Source organism: Aythya marila (assembly GCF_965140915.1).
Source record: "Aythya marila genome assembly, chromosome: 32".
In the NCBI taxonomy this organism is placed as follows: Eukaryota; Metazoa; Chordata; class Aves; order Anseriformes; family Anatidae; genus Aythya; species Aythya marila.
The window spans coordinates 372,026-395,726 of record NC_139073.1 but is presented as its reverse complement, the minus strand read 5'-3'; the positions used below and the strand labels follow the sequence as shown (position 1 = coordinate 395,726).

Sequence of the window (23,701 nt, the reverse complement as noted above, 5' to 3'; positions counted from 1 at the left end):
AAGAGGTGCTTGGTATTCACAAGAAGAAAGGGTGAAGGGACTAAAGTAGTAATGAAGTTGCTCTGAATAACTAAATTGAAAAGCGCAGGCTTCTCTTCCTAAGCCAAAGTGATCCGTAGACTACCAGAACACGTTGACTTAATCCATGGTGTTCTTTGAAAGACTCAAGACCACATAAATGTCCTGTCTGTCCTTTTAGCTAAAAATACGCCAACTTTATGGGTTTGTGTTGCCACCTTTTGCCCTTGTGTTTTCCAGGATTGTTAAACCAGTAGTGAATTATGTAGCAGAAAGAAAACTGAGAAATGGCTTGTTAAAACACCTTGAGAAAAATTTGAACGGTGTCTTTATTTGTTAAGCCACCAAGTTGTGTTAATCTTTTGGTATTTTAGTATGGAAGTCATGCAAGCCCACAGTTGGAAAGTTAGATCATGTTGTTGCAGCTGGATCAGTTATTTTTCTCAGTTTCTATTGCTGTGCTGTCCAGAAGATTTTCTGTGCTTCAGAGCAAGGCTAAGTCTCTAGCATCTTTGATTTAAGCCAGCAAAGGTACAGCCTGATTGTAGTGGGGAAACAAATGCTCCTAGCAAATTTATTTCCTAGTAGTAAAGCAAGATTGCAGGGATATTAATTTGCAGTCTTGGTTTAGTAAAGAATAGGAAACACAAGGGAAGAAGATGAAACATTTGGGATGACTGAATAACTTAACTGGAAATCTTACATGTATTTAATATACCACTGCCATTTGGATTATTTGGGGAGGGAAAAGAAAGTCTATAGGAAAAGTACTTGGAACATCTGTGTGTCTGTCTATTCAGCACCTCATTTATAAACTTGTTTTCTTAACTCTTGTTCTAGGAGTGCTTTCTGCGAACCAACATCATGCCGGCCCCGTCCGCTAATAGTAGGAAAAGAAGGGTACGGCCAGGTTTCTTACGTGGCACCCGCGGTGTTGCACGCTTTGGAGAAGTTTCCCGTTCACACCCTGGACCTTTCTGTTCTGCTTACAAACGTTGCACTGCCAGAAGAAATCTGCGGACACGTACCTTTTTATTCTCATCGGATTCACTGACTGTATGTAAAGGATCAATCGAGTTGCAAGTAAGGTGAGCAAAATTCATTGGTAATGGAGGTGGCCTTGTTTTAATGTGCTGGGATGTTTGCTTCTGTCTGAAAATCCCCTTTTCTTTTAGACAAAACCACAGACAATCTGGATGTTGTACATGTCCACATTTTCCATGCCCAATTTCACAGTGAGGATGTTGCTAGCAGCTCAGGAAGCTGGGCGGTGTTGCTAATAAACATCTCTTTGTGGAAAGAAATGCTGCTCATGTCACTGGGATCCAGAAAGTAGTTTTCATTGCCTCCTAAGACTGTGTGCTCCCAGTAGATGGCTCTGTACCAGACTGCATGTCGGCTACTTTTTGTAGCCTTCTTTTAAATTATATTAGTAAGGCAACCAAGGTTTGGGGCTTCTGTTTATTTTGTTTTCACACGGACATACACAACTTGTGCTGTTGCAGTATGTGCAATAAAAGCATTAACATTCACAAAACACTTCATTTGCACGCTGATGTGGTTTTAACTAGAAAAAATGAACAGATTTGGTGTTTTTACGTTTAGGCAGGAAATCCATTTTATTGTTTGGCATCACTACCTCAAAATATTTTTACCTTTAGTGGAAACGTTTGAGAGCCATACAAGTAAGGACAGACATGTTACATGACTGAATACTGATGTGTCCCATAAGAGGGACATTTCCTTTCTTTGTTATGCGATGATTGTGGCTGTGGCCATACAGCTACGGTGTCTAGCCACTGCCTGAATATATCCTTCCCATCTTCTGACTAGAGTTCTCCGAATACTGATAATCTGAAAGGGTGCACAGAGAAATTCCTTATGTGAAAGGATGCTTGCCACTCTGTTCACGTAGTTTCATTTCATGGGGCAGTCCGATGGCTATGTAGCTATGTATTAACAGGTTATTCTACGTGTTTTAGTTTTCTTACCCAAGCTTTCCTTTTCGGTAGCTGATCCGAAATGCTCAGAAGACAGCACCAAGCATAATTTATGTCCCAGATATCCATTTATGGTGGGACAACGCTGGACCTGCCTTGAAACTTACTTTTCTAACTCTACTACATAACATTCCAGCATTTTCGCCAGTTTTGCTGCTTGCTACGTCTGATGTATGTCACTCAGATCTCCCAGAAGAGGTATTTGTCAATACTTTTCTTACTATTTCTTCAGTGTCTTGTGATTTATGAATGCTTTCAGCATCAAAATGCTGTGCTTTGTTAAATGCATGCTGTTATTACTCAGGCACCCTAACAAATCACTTAAAATTTGCTTAGAGAAAAAGAATACTGTGAAAGCATCTGCTTAAGGTTTTTTCTGAGTCAAGCAAGTGACTTTCACCCCTTTCTCATGCATGCAAATAATAAATTAATACAATAATTCCGGTGGCTACAAAGTGGTTCAGTCAAGAATATGCAGTGCTTGAAATGACAAGAGGATGTCTTTACTGAAGAGATTTTTTCTGACAGTCTGCCATTCCATGCTATGGTGGGTAAACTGCTAATAATGCAATTTAGTAGAGAATTGAAACACTTTGATTAAAAAAAATAAAAAATCAGTTTCTTTCTTCAGATAGGCCAAAGCATTCCAAGCTGGAAAGCTGAGTTCCAATTTCTGCTAAAGTAACTTTGGAATCGAATTCTAGTTGTAGTCCTAAATAAACTGTAGTAAAAGTACATGCAGGACTTCATTGACTTCTGAGAGTTTACATTAAGGGAAGGTGCCCAAAACAGGACCACACTGTTCTCATTCTGATTATTTTGTCTCAGTTATTGGGGGAAGAGAACGGGTCTAACCTAGAGGTGTTTATTATCAACTGCTTTGAAAGTGCTTGAGTTCCCACAGAAGTTTTTGTACAGGTTGTAAATTCCTTCTAAAATAAGTAGTGAAATTCCTTACCTACCTTTTAATACTAGAACTTGAACATGGAGGAAGACGTAGAGGTACTAGCTACTTCAGACACCTTTTGGTAGAGAAATAAAAACTCAGCAAAAAGCCCTCACTTGTCTGCTGAAGCCTTTCTCTTCCCTCTATAGCCATAAAGGTTCTAAGTAAAGGATGCAGCAAGGCAAGTAAATACAAAGGAGGCGCTGTTGGATGTGGTGAAAGCCATTACTTTATCAGTGTAGCGTACAATCCCTTCAGCGAGCTTTAATTCTACAGGTGATTCTTAAAGGCGATATTTGAATTTGCCGTGCCAGCCTGTGAAAATGTAGCCTTTTAAGGCCAGGAAGATAACTTTTTTCAGTTTGTGTTCTTCAGGTTATTATTAATTTGAAAAGGTACTCGTCTTTTTGGAATAGAATATGAGTTTTTGTGGCCTTAAATCTGAAATGTCTTTCCTCCTTCTGCTTTAGATCCCAAAATTATTTAATAAGGAATTTGGAGAAGTGTGCAATATTGAATTGTCTGGTAGGGCAGAGAGAGCAGCTTTTTTTGAGGACCTAATTCTAAATGAAGTGGCTAAGCCTCCTGTAAAGAAAAGAGGTGAGGAGGATATAAGAAGTACATCTAAAACTTTCCTATCGAAGTTACTAGCTCTTTGGGATTTGCTTTGGTGGTCATTTTCTGTCAGTAATTTGTCATATGTCATTTTGCTGACTCTCAAATGTCTCTTATGGGATTATTCGCTGAAAGCCCTGTTTTCGTTCTAAAAAGCCAGTCCAAATGCCAACACAGTTTGCTCGTGAAAAGGCTTTGATACGTAGGCATGTCACAGCACTGAAAAGCACGGATCTTTCCTTATAATTACAAACAGTATTTACAGGACTACTTGAATGAAGTCTAAAGCCCTTTCTTGGACTGTCAGTTCCTGTGGGAACAGGAATAGGAGCAGCAGTTTGTAAAAATAAGTTTTGAGGTCCTGTTCTCTGTTTCATCTGGAACTCCTCAATAGGAATCAATCATAAGTGCAGTGTGTTTTCTTTTTCCTCCAATTGGCTGCTTATATCCCTTTTTCTCCTTAATTTATTAGATAAGCCTAAACTAGGGGCGTGTATTTCAAAGACAGATGTAACTTGAATATACCTGCGGATCAGCAAAAGTCCTCTTCATGTGGGCATCCACTGGCTTTTCTTCCCCTTTTCTCCTAGGTTCTTGAGCTGTGAAAAATCTAGACAAATATATATGTCCTCATCTGAACTAGTCATTAGGCTCCTCTTCTGGTCTGAGGGAAGAAATCAGCACCTCTCGGCCCAGTTATCTCATTCTAAAGTAGATGCCTGCAATAGGTACTTCACAGGTGCAATTCATGCACCTTTTCCTCAATGTCGACAACAAAGAAAATGTCGGATGGCTTGCTCAGCTTTCACTGTTGTGATTTTCTGAAGCAAAGTGAAATGAATCTCCCACCCTCAGTGTTTCTTCTCTACCATGCACGTGCTTCTGACCTCCCTACTTCTTGTTGTCCTCTCCTAGCAGCTCTAATGCCAGTTGAAAGAGCCCTTCCATTTTTGAGAAGCAAACTGGTTAATTTCAGCATCTTCTGATGCATCGCAAATGTTCAGAGTTTTTAGGAAGTCGTTTATTTAAAGTTTTCAGAATAATTTTGGTAGACAGTGTGCAAGGTTAAGAAAACCCCTGAATGCTTGTATTTGATCTGCAGGTACCTGACTATGCCACAAGGATTAAAGAGCCGATGGATCTTTCAACAGTTCTGACTCAAATTGACTCGCGCCAGTACCTCGCTGCAGGAGACTATCTGAAGGACATCGATCTAATCTGTAACAATGCCTCAGAGTACTACCCGGATCAAAGATCTACAGGTGAGGATGTGCTTTTTAGCCCTAGTTTAAAATATCTGTCAGATGTATAGATGGATAAATGCTGTGTGTGGACAATAGACTTCGGATGCATGAGATGATTTTGGACATCCACAGAGAACATCTCTTACCACATTGTAAATATTTTATCATTTTGCTACTTGGGTATGGAATTGTGATACAAGTGTTCCCAAGGAACTAGTGCTTTTGTTTTAATTAACTTCGATGTTGTTATGCTGAAAATATTCACTGAGATAACCTTTTGGAACCAACCTATGAAGAAAGCAATTTTTTCTGTGATCAAAACAGTTTCATTGGTTGGTAGACAACATTCAGTTAAAGTCTGTAAAATTTCAGATTGTCACAGCGCCTATGTTTTGCAAGACACTGCATATTCAATGGCGAGGAACGAAATGGATACAGAGTTTGGACGACTTTGTGAACAAATTAAAGAATCTCGTGAGAAAAGAGGTACATGCTTTAACGCTAAGGATTTGAAGACTTGTCTCTGCATTTGTAACTGAAAATGCACGGCAAAGATCTTTGGTATCTATTCTTTATTGCAAGGTCGCACCTCTCCAGCGTGTGCTCCATGCGACAACTCCAAGTCACCACAGCAGAACCCTGCTACTGAAGACGACAAGCCAGAGGAAGAGTCATGAAAATGAGGAGATGACAGCGGCACCTGTAGATGCCAGTACACCCATTTCTAATGGCAAGTTGCATTTTATTCAGCTGCTCTTGTCATTCATACCTTCTCTGTTCTTGAGGCGCAACAGGTGTCTCTGATGCCTGGCTCTTTATGCCAGAGGTATTTTGTTTTCAAATTGACTTCCAAATGGGAGAGAGAAATCCAGAGGTCATTCATTCAATATAGTGATGAATTAAAGTTCAAAGAAAGTTGGTTCATTTGATGTACTCTTACTGGAACTTCATTTTGTAAACAGAACGACCCCCCACTCAAGGATATCACAGCTTCCCTCCCGTACTAAAAATGATAGTACTCACCCTTTGTAGGAGCAGCAATGTGAAGAAGGTCAAGGGCAGTAAGAAGGGTTCAAAGCTTTGATATAACAAGCCTTACACTTTTTTTGACAGAGCTCCTAATCAGCATCTTTCGCAAGGTCTGGAGATGGGAGAAAAACTCGAACTAGATTTTAATTCTAGGATGTATAATGTCAAGCTTGACTGTTCCTCTGAACAGTCAATTGAATTTAAATTTTTTAAATTTAAATTAATTAGTTTAGTTTTTTTAATTTAAATTCAATTGAATTTAAAGTTTTGAATGTAAATTCCAATTGAATTTATTGAAAAAAATTCCAATTGAATTTAAAGTTTGTTGTTGTTGTTTTTCACGAAACACTAAGTTTATGTGAAAGGTTTTGCTGCAGTATCTTTTTGCCAAGGATATTAAGCTTAAGTTATCCACAAGAAAATGGTGGGGAGAGGGAAGCTTCAGTTTTGAAAGCTTTTTTTTTTTTTTTTCCCAGGTTTTTCTTGAGCACAGCAGCGTTTCAGTGTCTGCCTGCCATTAGTTGCCCCACTACCAAGTCAGGAGGGTTAATTAAACTTGCATGAGGCAGAATTTCTTTATCTGAATCTATGTGGTTCGCATAAATATATTCTTATTTCCTTCTTTCCCTAGGGTTATTCTTCTACCAGTATTGAATGTTTCACCGGACACTGTTTAAGATCAATGAGAAAAAGCATCCTGCGGTTTTCAGTCTCCAGCTTTGAAGAAAGTATGGCGATACTGAGGGGAAATGTCAAGAGAAGACGCTTTTCAAGGTACTGTATTTCTGTATGTTCAATCTCTGTTCGATCTGTAGATTGAAAAGCAAGAGAGAAAGCATGTGCAGTGAGTTGTGGCCTGATAAACCTCCGGCTAAAATCAGCAGAGGCCTATGAGCATGCTGATGGCATACCAGTACCTTAAAACTAGAATCCCTCTTCTCAGTGGAAGTCTTCTGCTTTTCTAAAAAAACGTGTTTTTTTCCCCAACCCCTTTGAGGTGGTGTTGTGGTGTTTAGCTGCCGGCCGGGTTAAACCACACAGCCCTTCTCCAACCCTCCCACCTCCCTCTCTGGGATGGGGGAGGGAAACGGGAAAGTGAAGCCTGCGAGTTGAGATAAAGACAGTTTATTAAGACAGGAAAATAATAATAATGATGATGATGGTGATAATAGTACTGCTAATAGTAATGTGTACAAAACAAGTGATTTACAATGCAGTTGCTCACTACCCACTGACCAGTGCCCAGCGTAACCCCTAGCAGCCCGGCTGCCCCGCCCTATCCATGGTGCAGCATGTTGCCATAAGGCATAGAATTCTTTGGCCAGTTGGGGTCGGCCATCCTGAGTCTGTCCCCTCGCAGCTGTTGCTGTGCGCTGATTCTGATCGCTGGTAGGACAGTGAGACACCGAAAGGTCCTTGGCTTCTTGTAAGTACTGCTCTGCAGCAACTGAAACATCGGGGTGGTATCAGCACTCTTCTGAACATCCTTTCACACTTCCTAAGCCAAAACATAGCAACCTACCCGCCACTAGGAGGAGAACTAACTCTGTCCTAACTGAAACCAGGACATGTATCTTTTCCACTTGGGTGCTATTGCTCATAATTTTGAGAATTCAACATGAGCAAGCTAGGAAATGTGGGTACATACAGAACCGCGTGTATATGGTACGCAACAGACTTGGGATCTGGATCCTGCGTGAGGCCTACAGGCTTCTCTTTGAATACCATGGAGAACTGGCTTGTAAACATGGTGAAATTTCCCATCCTTGATGGGTCTAATACAACAAGTCTTTTCTCCCTTCTCTCCCCTGTCCTCTTTCTTAATGTAGGCAGTTGAGAAAGCCAAAACTGGAACGAAAAAAAGAATATAACACAGGTAAGTGGCTGTAACTTCCCGGGATACCTATTTACGCTGGTTACTGAAGAGGATGGCACTTGGTCACTCCATCGCTTTCATTTGGCCCCAAAGCCTTCTGTAGTCAGCTGAATTCACTCCTCAGTGACTTTTCTGTGAAGAGAGGTAGGTGCAAATAGGAGATTTTATGAATTCCTTGGGGAGGGAGCAGTGTGAATTGCAGCTTCGTAGGCACAAAGCAAACTGTTCTAATTGTGCAAAGTAAATCGATACTTGATAAGTTCAAACTCAGTTTTATAGCTGGCAAGCACAAAAGTAAACCTTAGCTGTGATCCTAGCAGCACAGTGGTGTAGCTCTTCCCTTCCCCTTGTCCTCTTGGCTCTTTTAATGACAGTGCAAGCAACAAACCTGTGCCAAAGGGTGCTGTATGGTAAACAATGGGCAGGCTTTTTTCTAAAAAGCACGAGTTTGAGTTATGTGGTGTTTGGGTGTTTCTCTTGAAACGATTCTTACCTCCTTGAGCTGTTAGATCATAATGCAGGAAATGAAAGTGCTGCATGCATAAACAGAGTAATCAAACATACACCTCTTAGGAAGAGGCTTGCAATGTAATAGTGTTTGTTTTGAGCACTGTTAGATACAGTTTGACATGAATGGAGTGAAAACACCTTAGAGAAAGGTGTTGATTGTTCTCACTTTTCCAAGACAGAAATAACTGGAGTAGATTTCCCTCCTGCATGGAACAAAAGTTGCACCTTTTTTTTTTGTCTGGCTAGCTTTCAGTCTCTTTAAGAATTTCTCTACAGGTCACAGTTTTAAGTAGACGGTTTAAACGTGCAGAGCGATAAGTAAGTGGAATGCAGTGGTTGTGACAACAACTTCTGATCTGAAATGTAAAGAAAAATCAATCCACTTCAGGGTGCCTTTTTTGTTTGTCTGTTTCCATTTTACAAGAGCAACGGTGAAATAAGGAGAATCCCATCTTCACTGTTTCAAAATACTTTGTTTCTGCGTTTCAGTCACCAGAACATTGAGGAGTAGAGCTGGTGCAAAAACTGTGAGACGAGTCCACGGAGAAAACAGGGACTTGGAGCTGCGCCGCAGCTGTAGAGTCGGACGCAGTCGGTACTCTACTACTAACTCGTCCATTCTATTTGACAAACTTATAACAAAGTAAGTCATCTTTTCTTGCAGACCTCTTAAAATGATCTTTCTTAGCAAGCCTTTGCACTGTGGCATGATGTTGGCCTCGACTTGCTCTGTATTTTGACAGCAAAGAGGTATGGCTGCTCCTGGCATTGAGAGTTCAATTTGTTGAGTTTTCCCCATTTGGCAGTTTTCTTAGCATCAGAAGTGCCTTCATTTTTAATGAACTTTTGGTTCCATACTCACAAAAGTAAATGTAATGCTTGATTAAGAAACTGAGGATGGTTTGATACAGTCAAAGCAAAGTAGTCCTAGCGATTCTGCATTTCTGTCCATGGTTTATTTCTGTTTCTGAAGCCAAAATTGTTTTCTGCTTCAGAATTTGCTTTCCTTGCATTTCATCATTTTCTACAACACGAAACTTAGATTCCCATGTAGAGAAGAACAAACAGCCTTTCCTCGGTTAACAAAAAATGACTTAATGCTACTGTGCAGAGCAACTTAAGAAGGATTAAAAGTTGACATAATTTTTTTATAACATCTTAGTAGGATGTCAGAATTCTTATTTTCCTCCTGCATTTAAATATATATATATTTTAAATGTGCTCAGTAAGAGGGGAAAATAAACCTGAAAACAGCGTATGTTTGCAAATCCTCAAAAGCTTGTTCTTAAATCTCTATCAAAAATAAAGATTTGACCTAATTTTTTGGTAATGTCTAAAATCTTGGCTAAGTGTCAATGACTTTTGCTTTGTGCGTACTACATTAAAATCTCTTACTGATTATGTGTGCTGTTTTATTTTGTTCATACATGCCTAACTTTGCTCTTACATGTCAACTTTGTATCTTAGTACTGCGGAAGTTGTGCTACAAAAAATGGATGAAATGGAGCAGATGCGTAGATGCCAAAGATGTTGGGAAGATGTTGAGGTACAAATGACAGAGCAAATACTCCGTCAGTTTGCCATTTTTGTAGAGTATTTCACGTAGGGAAGTAACTTAGTTGTAATTTTTAATTGAACTGAAATAACTTCCTTCCAAAGAATAGTGTGGTCTAAACTACCATTTGGTCTTGCTCTCTGGTTATATCTTCATGTCTTACTGATACGGTTGTGCTCCAGATATCTTTTAAGAGTGGAGGAAGCATCTTCTGCAGAAGATGTGGGATAACGGGGAGATGCTGAAATGCATGTCTTCCACTCCAGTTTCTGAATTGCCTTCTGCATTTTGAATAGACACTGTTTACAAACAGCTGTTTTGGACTTGGGTTTTTACTCCAAATGTTACTAAAAGCTCTGCCTGGGGGACTGAATATGCAGAAAGACTGGTGTTTTCCATCAGCTTGGCAGTTTAAGCTGTTTAGCTTTTTATCCGTAACTCCTAGATCATATTTCTCGTCATGCTCAGGAACGCACTTACTTGGAAAGCTTAACAAAAGGCAGTGCATGGCTTCCTGTGTTGGTCACTCGCTCGAATTTTGATTCCTGTTAACGTTTTTTTTCCCGAGAGCTCACAAAGAGTCTCCAGTATCATGTAGCTTTAATCATCTGTTACAGGCAAATGGAGCTGTTTTCTTTAATTGACCTAACTTGCATTTTAGAATTCTTCCTTGGTTGCAAACTGCTCCCAGAGTTTTCAGGAACTTGAAGCCTTTCAAATTTCCAGCTGAATGAACTGATGGCTACTTTATGTATATTTGTTCGTGTGCTGGCCTTGCCTGAGAGCTTAAATAAACCCCTGTCTCTAGAGGAACCCCTGTTAAAGCTGTATGCAGCAATCATACTCCTCTGTCTTAGTTTTGCTCTATTAAATTAAACTATTTTATTAAATTACTGTTCTTTTGAATGATAGGCACATCATTTTAAAACTTCCCGATAACCTACTTTCATAGCTTTTTGTTTAGCTCTGAATTGCCTTCTTTTTCTCTCAAATCACAGAATGGTTGAGGTTAGAAGGGGCCTCTGGAGGTCACCTGGTCCAACCCTCCCCTGCTCAAGCAGGGACACCTAGAGCTGGTTGCCCAGGGCTGTGAAATGAATCCAGAATTGTCCACAGTACTTTTTATTAGCATCTCTCACACGCCTGTATGATTTCTTTTGGTATGTCTGCTAGAAAGGTAGTTCTTTTTCCTTGCTTCTGTCACACTGTAGGTTATTAACCTATGATTAACTAATGCACTCAGTTTTGTATCTGGGCAAGTATTTAACCACTGCATGTACTGAGCCCTGGTTTAGAGCAGAAATTCTTGTTACTGATTGTGGGTGCACGCAATCATATTCCCATTCTCTCCTCTTGTGCAATAATTTATTTTTTGTGTGTATACGGGGTGCCTCGATAATGTTACTGTGTAAGCATCAACAGACAGACGTGTCTGTCAGTGGATGTACATGTATGCACGTCTGTTTTTCTGCACGTTTGTGACCGATCTTTCTTGCTGCTTGGAATTAGGAGAACCTTGATATCTTGACCTGTGTGAAGTCGGACTTTGAAAGAACTGGACCTGGCAGTCCAGATGAGATTGGTGAGTTCTGGTTTTAAGTTTTCTTTACTCTGTTCTAACCAAAAGCCTTGTCTTAAACAATTGAAACAAGCTAATCTACTGGGTATTTGTCTTCTGTAACAATTCTGTGTTGCTATTGACTTCACAAGCCTTAGTATGAGCTCTAGGGCTGTACTGTAGTGAGCTCAGAACAGGTGAAAAAAAAAAAAAAACAACAAAAAACAAACAGCCCTTTTCCAAACTGCTTACAAGATAAAAGGCAACAGATGGTTGTAGACAGGTGGGAATGGAAAGAAATGGACAGCATTACTCAGCATGTGAAACGGCGATACCGCTACAGCAGGAGCGTGACAGTTTTCATGGTTTTGAGCAGCACAGCAAGAATTTTCAGGAAGCAAGATAGATAGGCTGCCAGAAGTGTATGAAAAGCTCCTCCCAAGCGTGAAGCTCAGCAGGAGGGAAGATAGCGTTGTGCATTTCTGTGTTTAGGAGGCAGTCACCGTAAGCTGCTGTCAGGGCCTGTAATTAGGAGCTGTCATCTGGGTACTCAGTGACTTGTGGAATGAGGTTAAGCCACGAAAGCCCATATTAACTTGGAAGTGATGGGAAAACTTACAGTTTTTGAGAAGAACGTTAGTTGTGATTAAGGCAGTAAATTAGATCATCCTTGTAGGAGCTTTCTAAACAGATCAGAACAGGGCAAGACTGTACTTAAGGACCGAAAAGGGTGTTGCAGTAGACGAGCTGACGAGTTAGATTATGTGATAGAGCCCAGCTGCACACCTGCAAAGGAGCTCAGAGAGACAGTGACAGGAGGCTGAGCCCCAGAAAATACTTTGCTCCTCCCTTCAGAGGCCCAGAGGAGCAGAGAGATGCACAGTGGCAGGTGGGAACCCGAGGGAAGTTCTTCAGAGGAAGAATGGCTGGGCCATGGACTAGTAAGGGAGAAGCAGAGTTGACTCCTTTGGAGGTTTAGTTAGGAAAACATTAGCTCAAAGTCTTAATAAGAGGAGCTTGAATACAAGGAGGGGGCCAGTCTAGAGGGAGAAGCTTGGTTAAAGTGTGTGGGTTTCAGGGAGCTGTGCAGTAGAGACTTGCAGAGAGGAATTTTAAATAGCATGTTGAATGGGAAATCAATTGATGATCAAAATGCAAACTACAATTTTAAATCAGGAAAGAGCTAGAATATACTTTTATAATGAAAAATACGCCAGAAAAGAGTGAGGAAAGTGTCAGTGTTGTTATAAAGGAAGTTATTGGAAAAAGGAAAGGGTTAGAGGAGCACTAAAGCAGAGAAATTCATGCTTTTGTGGTAGAAGTGTTGGAACACCAAGGACTGGAGATGGTAGTGATCACAAACTCATTTACTGATTGCTCAGTTTTCTGTGTGCTGTCTGTATACCCCATGGCACCTACCTTGCATTCAGAAAGCAATGCAACCTTTAGGGTTAAAAAATAAAAACCAAAGAGGGCAGTGCTTTCCAAGAAAAAAAGATAAGTCCTTTTGGCAAACAGGTAGGTGAACGGAGTATGTATGTTCCTTCCTCGGTGTCCTGCTGTTAACGTGAGAGGATATTCTCCAGAACCCAGTAGATAATTGCACTCTGGTTCTTGTGTTTTTTACCATCTTTCATGAAACAACTTCAGGTTACTTGACAGAAGCTAATGGCCTAAGCTTATGTGCATTTGGCATTGTTTTCTCATTGGTGAGCTTCAAGCCTGTGTCTGGCCCATTATTGCTCCCAGAATTTGTGGCAGAGCTAGACTTGGACTTAGATTACTACGCTTAGTCTTAGCACTACAGATTATTAAAACCCTTTCCATTAAATACTTTCTCAAACTAAGAAGTGGCTTTCTGAAATAGCTGTTTTCAGAAGATCTGCATCTTAGCTAAGCAATATGACAGAATTTTGCCTGTTGTTAAACACTGAGGCTGACGACAAGTCCATCAGCAGTTTCAGAGAGGACAGAACAATGTCTAGATGCATGCTCATCTGCTAGGATTTGTGATTTCTGAAACGTGACTTGCATAAATTCATCTTAAGGTTTTGCAGGATCCACTGTGTCATTAAAATAACGATAATAATAAAACTTACAGGCATCTGTGTAATGCATTTTGGATTTCATATAATTTGCAAAAGTACTTAACGATTCGGTGTCATTTTGTGGTACACTACAAACATCAAAAGGAAGTGAGAACAAAGAAAATGATGGTGAAGATGTTCCAAGGCGTTACAACCTTCGACAGAGTAAACCTGTTGACTGCTACCAAGCTCCTATGGAAAGTAGGTTGAACGCACAGTTTCTCTTAAAACCTTATTTCTTGCACATAAGTGAGATAAAATTTTTGAATGTAAATACATGTGTTTGCACACACAGTTCTGTTTCAGTTCTGTACCTTCATTCTGCACATGAACTTCACTGTTTTCATCAGACACGTGTGTCCTGTGCACATTGTATTTCTTTGCTGTTTGGCATGCTTAGTGCTATGTATCCTTGATATAACAGTAATTAATCACACTTAACAGTCTTGCTCTTGTGATTTTCAGTTCACCTTTAAACAGGGCGTAGTTTTCCACTTGTGCCATGCACTGATGAAAAGCAAAAACAGTTAAAAATTCTTCTGGAATTAGGGATGAGTGAAACACGTGGCATTTTCTTTATCTTTTGATATCCTCCTCTCTTAAATGTATCTGTATCATTATTCTAAATTCTTTCCTTTCAGTAAGACAAAGAGATCGAGAGAGGACTAACTCGGGCCAGCCCCATTCTGTCAGACAGAAAGAGTCACTTGAAAATGCTGGGTCACAAAAATATAGAAGACGTGCCAGGTTGGTGTATGGCTAGTGATAGCTCTTACTTATCCGTAGAGCTGTCAGTCTCCTTACTGCATAATGCTTCAAAGGGTTTTCAGTTTAGTGGTAATTACAGAGTAAGTTTATGATCGGTACTTTGGTAGTCTTAAGGTAGAGAGGAAAGAAATATTTGGAGGGGAGGAGGTGGATACTTTTAAGTTGGTTTCTTTTTTAACTCCAATATTTGTGGGTCGCTGATAAGATGATTATGGAGGTAGTGTCTGAGTTTCTGTAACTGAAATTCTTTGGTTCTGGAACTGAAGCCAGAATCCCCCCTTAAAAATCTTAGTCAGACTATTTAATCTTGAAGGATACAAATGATTTTCTTAAAACCGAAAATAATTTTATTCAATTTAGAGGGAGAGGCTTTATGGAAGTTTTGTTAGATTTAAAAAAAAAAAAAAAAGAAAAAGTTATCACTCAAATACTGACTCTAGTTTCTGTTTGGAATCAACTAATGTTTCTATATGAAGTTAACCTTAAACAATAAAAGATCTAAATGAAATGATAAATTGCCTTAGTAATGATAAAGGCTTTTTGGATTCTGTAAGCAGTTAGTGCGTAGAGAATGCTGTTGATTGCCAGATATTTTGTTGAGCATTCTTGAAAGCAGACAGTTGTCACGAGGAAAATCATGTCATGGCCTTTGAAATCAGATTCCTAAGGAGTACAATGGACTGGAAAATAGATCTCAGAGTAAATTTTGAGATAGAATTCCCTTAATTTTTGGTGTTACTTAGTATCTGCTCTATTTTCTTTTTAACTTTCTGGTCTATATGCTTGCTTGCAGACAGAGACGTGCAGATGACATCAGTGATTCTACACCCTCTTGCTCATCTCCCTTGCTTAGCACGTGTGATACGGAGGATGGTGGTGAGAGCAGTGAGGATGGCGAGAGCAACCAAGAAGGTTGCTGTCGTTAGAGAATAGGGGAGGGATGAACCTCCTTCCAATGAATATTTAGCCATGTTTAAGTTTATCTGAATGTAACTGTGTAAGTTTATGTCAATTAATTAGGTCTTCTATATATTAATTAATGTCTTCTACATTTGCTTGGCATTATTACGAAAAACAAATCTTCGAGCTGCATCTTAAAGAAAAAGAAGCCCTATAACTTCTCCTTAATTCAAATCAGGACTTTTCGAGTGAAACGTCAGAAACGGGACCTAAAGAGAGTTCAGAGGGATCAAAAGAAAGTTGGAAGAAGTCAGGGAGATGCAATGCAAATAGTGTGGTAAGTCGTAAACTAATCATCATGTCAGTGAGTGTTTCCAGTGATTATGAAAGATCTCAGTGTGCCATCTACAACTACCTTTGTTGATGGTTTTCTCTAAAGCAACTTCAAAAATTGCCCAGAATGTTTCCATTGTGCTGAGATAATTTCTGATGAAACCTTGATCTAGATTGCTGCTTTCTTTAACATACAAACTCTGTTGTGTTGAATTTCTCTTTAGATTGGATTTGAGAACGTGGGTGGTCTTTCCGAACACATCGCAGCTTTGAAAGAGATGGTGATTTTTCCCTTCCTGTATCCAGAAGTTTTTCAGCGGTTCAATATTCAGCCCCCAAGGTAACTCAGTGATAAATCTTAAGTCAGCTGTTTTCAGGAGAAAGTTCAATTAAGGTATCAATATGCTTCCATGCTTCAACATTTTTGGCAGCGGTGAACATTTGTTTTAGTAGTAGCAAAAAGTGGTTTCTTAAAAACGGATAGAATCAAGAATATTTGTAGGTTAAAAATATAAGCAATGTCTTAAAATTTTAAGTTTTACCATCTGGTGTTTTTAAAAAGTTGGGTTAGTTGGGTTGGAGTGGTTTTGTTCTCAGTTTTATGTACAAGTCAGCTTGATTAGTTTGTAAGCAAGAAGGGATTATCTAGTGGAAGTCAATTGTAATATGTTGCCTGGAAGCCCAGTTGTTTTTCCTGCCTACTTTTGCTTTCTTTTTTTTTTTTTTCCTCTGAGTGCTAAGGCATCGCTTTTCCTTCTGGCTTTAGGCTTCCTCACTTGCCATCAGCAATAGATGGTCTGAGAGACCAAACCCAGTAACTTAATGCTTTTGAAAGGAGCATTAAATGCTTTACTAACAGATTCTGCATATTGTGAAAGCAAGAATATGCAGTTGTCGTGGTTCCGCTCGAGTGGGCAGCCGAGCTCCACCACAGCCGCTCTCTCACTCCCCCTCCTCAAAGAGGAATGGGGAGAAAATATGTGAAAAGGGCTCAAGGATTGAGATAAGGACGAGAAAATCATGCAATAATTATTGTAACGGGCAAAACAGACTCGGCATAAGGAGATAGTAAGATTTATTGCCTACAACTAACAAGCGAGAGAAGTGAGAAAACAAAGGAAAAAAAAAAAACAAAAGCACCTTCCCCCCCCATCCACCCTCTTCCACCTCCTCCCCCCGAGCGGCGCAGGGGAACGGGGAATGGGGGTTATGGTCAGTCTACAGCACTTCTTCTCTGCCGCTCCTTCTCGGTCACTCTCGTCCCCTGTGCTGTGGGGTCCCACCCACGGGATGCAGTCCTTGATGAACTGATCCGGCGTGGGCTTCCCACAGGCAGCAGCTCTTCCAGAACTGCTCCAGATATGGGTCCGTACCACGGGGTCCATCCCTCAGGAGAAAACTGCTCCAACCTGGCTCCCCTACGGGCAGCAGCTCCTGCCAGATCACCTGCTCCTGCGTGGGCTCCTCTCCACGGGCTACAGGTCCGGCCCGGAATCTGCTCCGGCAGGGGTCTTCCACAGGCGGCAGCCTCCGTCGGTGCAGGGCCACCTGCTCCACCGTGGTCTCCTCCACGGGCTGCAGCGTGGAACCCTGCTCCACCGTGGTACTCCATGGGCTGCAGGGGGACATCCTGCTTCACCATGGTCCTCACCACAGGCCGCAGGGGACTTCTGCTCCGGCGCCTGGAGCACCTCTCCCCCTCCTTCTACACTGACCTTGGTGCAAGGCTGTTCTCCCACTCCCTTGACTCTCCCGGCTGCTGTGTGGCGCAGCGTTTTTTCCCTGTCTTAAATATGCTCTCACAGAGGCGCAAAACAACATCGCTTATTGGCTCGGATCTGGAAAACAATGGGGCCCTTCCCAAACATGGGGCAGCTTCTAGATCTTTCTCACAGAAACCACCCCTATGGCTCCCTGCTACCAAAACCTTGCCACGTAAACCCACTACAGCAGTTTATTGCTGAAGAATGAACTGGTGATTCACCATTCAGCCCATTCTCAGATTCTGTGCTGAAGTTTGCCCGTTTGGCTCCGGTTTGCTGTAATCACCCTGTTTGTCAGCAGTTTTGGAAGTGTCCTTCTGGGACAGTATGCTCTCTTTTGAAGGTTTTATACGTTTGAGTTACCCCCTTATTCATTTCTTTGGGTGAAAAAAATGAATTTTCTTGTGAAACGTTGTAAAAACGCAGAACTTCTATCTGTTCTGCCTCTACCCACACTTCAGCTATTACTGCTGTCTTGTACATGATGTGTTTTGGTTAGGAAGGATGAGTTTGTTCTAGAGACGATGGTTGTAGGAGGTACTCATCATGATGTTTTTTTTCCTATCTGGATCATTTTTATTGCAGAGGCTGTCTATTTTATGGCCCCCCAGGAACAGGGAAAACACTAGTTGCTCGTGCACTTGCCAGTGAATATAGTCGAAGTGACAGGAAAATATCATTTTTTATGAGAAATGCTTCAGACTGCATGAGAAAATACATGGGGGAATCAGAACGCCAACTTCGTGTGTTATTTGAACAGGTAAGGTTGAAATGCACAGTGTATTCTGTCAGAGTTGAAACCATTATTTTCTGTGGTCAACGTTTTTAAGTAGAACTTGCTCTTTTTTTTGTATTTTGTTAGTTTTTTTTTTTCCCACTGAAATGGAAATGCCAGTGTTTCTGCTGTGAATGTCAGCTGTAAGAACTACTGGAACGATTTGCTTCCTGTCACCCGGATACAGTGGGTTGACACAGACTGTCTTCTGTTAGTCATGCCAGATACTCCAGTAGCTCTATCAGTAGAGGTCCCAGAGGCTAAAATGAAAGATCTAGTTTAGATGACATTCCAACCATGATGTTTTTGTGCATTTTTCCTTTAAATAATGCTGTTTTACTCTGTGTTTTTGTGCTAGGCCTATCAGATGCGACCTTCAATTATTTTCTTTGATGAGATAGATGGTCTCTCTCCTGTGCACTCCAGTAAACAAGACCACATTCACAGAATCACAGAATCACAGAATTTCTAGGTTGGAAGAGACCTCAAGATCATCGAGTCCAACCTCTGACCTAACGCTAACAGTCCCCACTAAACCATATCCCTAAGCTCTACATCTAAACGTCTTTTAAAGACTTCCAGGGATGGTGACTCCACCACCTCCCTGGGCAGCCTGTTCCAGTGTCTAACAACCCTTTCAGTAAAGAAGTTCTTCCTAACATCTAACCTAAAACTCCCCTGGCGCAACTTAAGCCCATTCCCCCTCGTCCTGTCAGCAGTCACGTGGGAGAACAGGCCAACCCCCACCTCACTACAGCCTCCTTTAAGGTATCTGTAGAGAGCAATAAGGTCGCCCCTGAGCCTCCTGTTCTCCAGGCTGAACAAGCCCAGCTCCTTCAGCCGCTCCTCGTAGGACTTGTTCTCCAGGCACCTCACCAGCTTCGTCGCCCTTCTCTGCACCCGCTCAAGTCCCTCGATGTCCTTCTTGTAGCGAGGAGCCCAAAACTGAACACAGTACTCGAGGTGCGGTGTCACCAGAGCCGAGTCCAGGGGGGCCAATAACCTCCCTAGCCCTGCTGGTCACACTGTTTCTGATACAAGCCAGGATGCTGTTGGCCTTCTTGGCCACCTGAGCACACCGCTGGCTCATATTCAGCCGACTATCCACCATCACTCCCAGGTCCTTCTCTGCCAGGCAGCTCTCCAACCACTCATCTCCCAGCCTGTAGCTCTGCTTGGGGTTATTGCGCCCCAGGTGCAGGACCCGGCACTTGGCCTTGTTGAACTTCATGCAGTTGACCTCAGCCCATCGGTGCAGCCTATCCAGATCCTCCTGCAGAGCTTTCCTACCCTCGAGCAGATCGACACACGCACCTAACTTGGTGTCATCTGCAAACTTACTGAGGGTGCACTCAATGCCCTCATCCAGATCATCGATGAAGATATTAAAGAGGACCGGCCCCAGCACTGAGCCCTGGGGGACGCCACTAGTGACTGGCCTCCAACTGGACTTGACTCCATTTACCACGACTCTTTGGGCCCGGCTATCCAGCCAGTTTCTAACCCAACGAAGCGTGCGCCAGGGCCGTGGCCGTGCGGCGGCTGCCGGCGAGATGGCGGTGGCAGGGGGCGGTGGCGGATCCTCGGCATCCTGCGCACCCTCCGCCCGCGGCCTCGAGCGGCCCGACCCGCTGGCGCGCCTCACCTGCCCCGTGTGCCTCGAGGTGTTCGACAGCCCCATGCGCGTCCCCTGCGGACACGTGTTTTGCACACCATGCCTGCAGGAGTGCCTCAAGCTCAAAAAGCCAGTCTGTGGTGTCTGCCGCAGCACCCTGGCGCCTGGCAGCAGGGCTCTGGACTTGGAAAAGCAGTTCGAAGCGACAGAAAGCACTTGTAATGGCTGCAACAAAAAGATGTTTCTCTCAAAGATGCGCAGCCACGCAGCTTCTTGTTCAAAGTACCAGAACTATATCATGGAAGGTGTGAAAGCTGTGACTAAAGAACCACTCCACAACACCAGGAACTTCCCCAATCGCTTCACCTTTCCTTGTCCATATTGCAGCAAGAAAAGCTTTGATCAAGAAGGACTAGTTGAGCACTGAAAAACATTGCACAGCATGGATGCAAAACAAGTGGTTTGCCCAATTTGTGCCTCGATGCCGTGGGGAGATCCAAATTACAGGAGTGCTAACTTCATGGAACACCTTCAGAGACGACACTGGTTTTCATATGATACTTTTGTGGTACGTGTTTCTTCATCCTTGGAATACGTGAGCCTGATGACTCTTAAAACCCAGCTTTTTTTATGTAGCCACTACTGTAAAATGTAGTCCTTGCAGATGGTATAATGCGAGAAGTTGAATTACTGTTAAGTCAGAGGAGGAGACAGCTGGTTTTGTGTTGTGTTAACCAATATGGCCCTGGCAGTAAAAGAATTTCTGTACCCTTTGTTCATAGGATTATGATGCTGATGAAGATGATATGATGGCACAGGTTTTGATGCGTTCTTTGCGGGATAAATAAAATAAAAAAGAAGACTAATTGTCAAACCAAGCTTCCATGAGAGGGAAATGGCCAGCATTCTTGCACTTCTCCCTGTCCATGCCAAGATGAACTCAGGCATTCAGAAATATGGAAGACTTTAATCTTAGTTTTGAATCCCCATTTGATCTTTTGGTATCATTCTTGTTTTTTATTAATATGACTATGTTGTTCAACCACGTAAGGCTAATTTTCTTTTTTGTTTCACACAAAGCTTATTTATAGGTCAGTGTGGAGGAGACAGTTCTGTTTTCCTTCACATCTGCCTGTTTTCTGATTGCTTTCTGCCAGTTGTGCTAGTTTGACTAAAGCCAGAAATACTCCAAATTGACTGGCATGAACTAGCTGGTAAACCTCTTCTTCCCCTGATCTTGTTTACATTTCTTAAATGATAGTATGAGAGGTGTCTTTGTGGCTCTTTTCCTTTAGTGAGACCCCTAGGTGCTAACTCACCAGATTAGTTCCTGTTTCAACTGGCCTATGATGCCTGTGATTTCATGATGTTTACCAGTGTGTGAATTCTCACAGGCAGCCTCTCAATTATATGGAAAACATGTCTTCAGTATGTCTTCAAACTGCAACATTCCTTAGCAAAAATGTTTGAAGCTGAGTAAGAAACTAGTTCAAAACACTTTAGTTCTATACCTGATGACGATTTTGTTCCATACTTTGACCATAATTTCTAGCCTGCCTGGAAAACAGAACTTTGGTGTTAGCTAAAATGCATAACTTTCAACTGTTATAGCAAATATTAATCATTTGTTGGCCTTATTAAACTGGTGTTTAAAAAATCGGTTTTCTAGGAATCTTAAGCCTTATGCTTGTAGGGGAATTCAGAAGCTTTTTCAATATCCGTATCTTATGTCAACTAAAAATTTCATATATATATTCCTAGTTGTTCCATCCCTCAAGGCAAGCTGGTAGCAAAACTTATAACCCGTAGCACTTGCACAGCACTGCCTTCTGCATTGCAGATTCTAACAAGTATTTTGAATTCCTGTTTTTACTTAAACGTCGCTAAGGTAGCTGAAGCTGTACTTAGATTGTTTTCCATATACATACAGGATGGAGGTATAGCTTTCAAAGAAAATGTAAAATATAAACAAGTTTGAATTCATAGACAATGGATACTTGATACTCAGTTATACACTTTCATTGTAGAGTTTCATTTTTAGTTTAACACTAATTGCACGGTCAATATGCTGAGATCAAGCAGTCTCAGAGACCCGAACAGAGCTTGGAAATTGGAGTAGTAGTGCTGAGATGTCTGGTCTCATTGAACTTGGCATGCCTGATTGGAGCAGCGGACCTGCATCACCACAGAACTGAGTACTAATCAATTTATTTGACCAATAAACTTCACACTCTGCAGACTGCAGCATAGCCTTACCCCTAAGAAATGAAACGCACCCCAGCTAAAACATCTTGATTAAACTTTGTGTCCAGCAAGTTTGTGGCTTCTAATATATTTAACTTGGTTTTGGTGTGCTTTCCCTAATGTGGTAAGGCTGGTATAGATTCTCACTGAGGTATCTGCTTGGTGACTGCAATCTTAGTCTTAGGGAAAGAATACATCAGTGTGGGAAAAGTACTGTGTTATGGGGTTGGTGATTCCTAATGCTTGGTCTGTGAAGAGATTACAATGTGCTAGTGGTTGGGTAGGGATTTCTAGGTTCTGGCTATGACAAAGTTTTGTGATAAAGATTGGCCTGAGTCTAGATTTCTGCAACTGTTCTAAGTGCACTTCCATGCAATTCTGACATTCATAGGTATTACAGTTTTGCACCTACATAAAATCTGCTTGATCTTTGGGGAATGAAAAAAAAAAAAAAGGATGATGACCTGTTTAATTTACTGTGAACACGTTAATTTATCCTGAAAACTTGTAACTCAATGCCAAAACAGGTGATTCTAAACGATAGTTGAAACCAATTTACTAAGCCTGATATCAGCAAGTGGTCTGTGTTAACTTACCTATTTTTTATGTCTTAAAATGAGTCTTGTCCTTAAAAAGCTTGTCCATTATGACTACTCATGGAAGAAAGTCATGTGGAATGGAACAAAATTTACTGAACCGGTAAGTAAAACCTATATTTTTCTATTAGTTCCATTGTTTCAACTCTTCTGACGCTTATGGACAGCATAGATAACAGAGGGGAGATTGTGGTAATCGGAGCTACCAACAGACTGGATTCTATAGATCCTGCTTTACGAAGACCAGGACGCTTTGACAGAGAGTTCCTCTTCAAATTGCTAAATACAGAGGTGAGAACTTAAATTCAACATTAGTGCTACCATGGCAAAGTCCAACTTTATAGGGAAAAAAAAAATGACAACTTGAACAAAAGAGTGATATGTGGAGACACTGCCTTGTTCCATGGAGGGCAAATCTGGTACTGGATATATATGGTCAGAATGATACCACCAAGTAGTTAGTTCTATAACCAAACCTTTCATTTCCAAAGTTGTACCTGTTTACTTAATTATTTAGTCCACTTGGGCGCTTTCATCATGAAGTTGTGTTTTTGGTCTCAATCCTTCACTTATGAATGAATAGGGGACGTGTTTGCATTTGATTGTGCCCCGGATCAGTGATAGTAGTTTGAGTCATAATTTTGTCTTTTTTTTTCTTACTAGGAAATTAAGAAAGAAATCTCAGCCTTCTGGTCCGACACGTAGTCTTCAACATACTTTTTACTCTCCAGAGGCTTTTGTTGCACACTGTTCTGTTATTTGTAAGCAATTTAGTAAATAGTATCTCATATAGGTATATAAAATTTCATATATACGTATTTTAAGATATTTTAAATAAATTCGTTTATTTGACCTTTCTTAAATATATTTAAGTACTTTTATTTGATATTTTTGTTCTATATATGTAGCTCTCTTTTTATTATCCTATATATATATAGGATAATAGAGAAGTGAGAAACAAAGGAAAGAAACCAAAAGCACCTTCCCCCCCCATCCACCCTCTTCCACCTCCTGCCCCCGAGCGGGGGGGGGTCCCATTGGACCGCGCGGCCCGCCCCTCGCCGGGGCCCCCGCGATCCGATTCGTGGAGGAGCCTCCTGCGGTCCCGCCCCTTCGGCCCTTCTGTGGTCACGCCTCTCCGCTGTCAATCACAGCCGGACCCGATTCTGAGTGGGCAGCGGCGCGGGGCGCATTGTGGGGGCCGGAGCAGAGCGGTCGCCATGGAGACGGGGCCTGGTCCCGCTCTGCGAGCCTGACCCCCGGCCCCTG

The 23,701-nt window shown here is 41.6% G+C and overlaps 1 long non-coding RNA gene and 1 pseudogene across 2 annotated transcripts; both read left to right on the top strand.

The window, feature by feature from the left end:
- Positions 1–8,689: 8,689 nt before the first annotated feature.
- Positions 8,690–13,708, top strand: LOC309889088. Its single transcript, XR_014319185.1, has 3 exons — positions 8,690–8,881; positions 9,706–9,784; positions 11,303–13,708. It is a non-coding gene; the product is annotated as an uncharacterized lncRNA (long non-coding RNA).
- A 5,447-nt stretch (positions 13,709–19,155) lies between these two features.
- Positions 19,156–23,563, top strand: LOC309889086 (E3 ubiquitin-protein ligase RNF114-like; annotated as a pseudogene). Its single transcript has 2 exons — positions 19,156–20,160; positions 20,375–23,563. The product of its transcript is annotated as an E3 ubiquitin-protein ligase RNF114-like (transcript).
- The last annotated feature ends 138 nt before the right edge of the window (positions 23,564–23,701 follow it).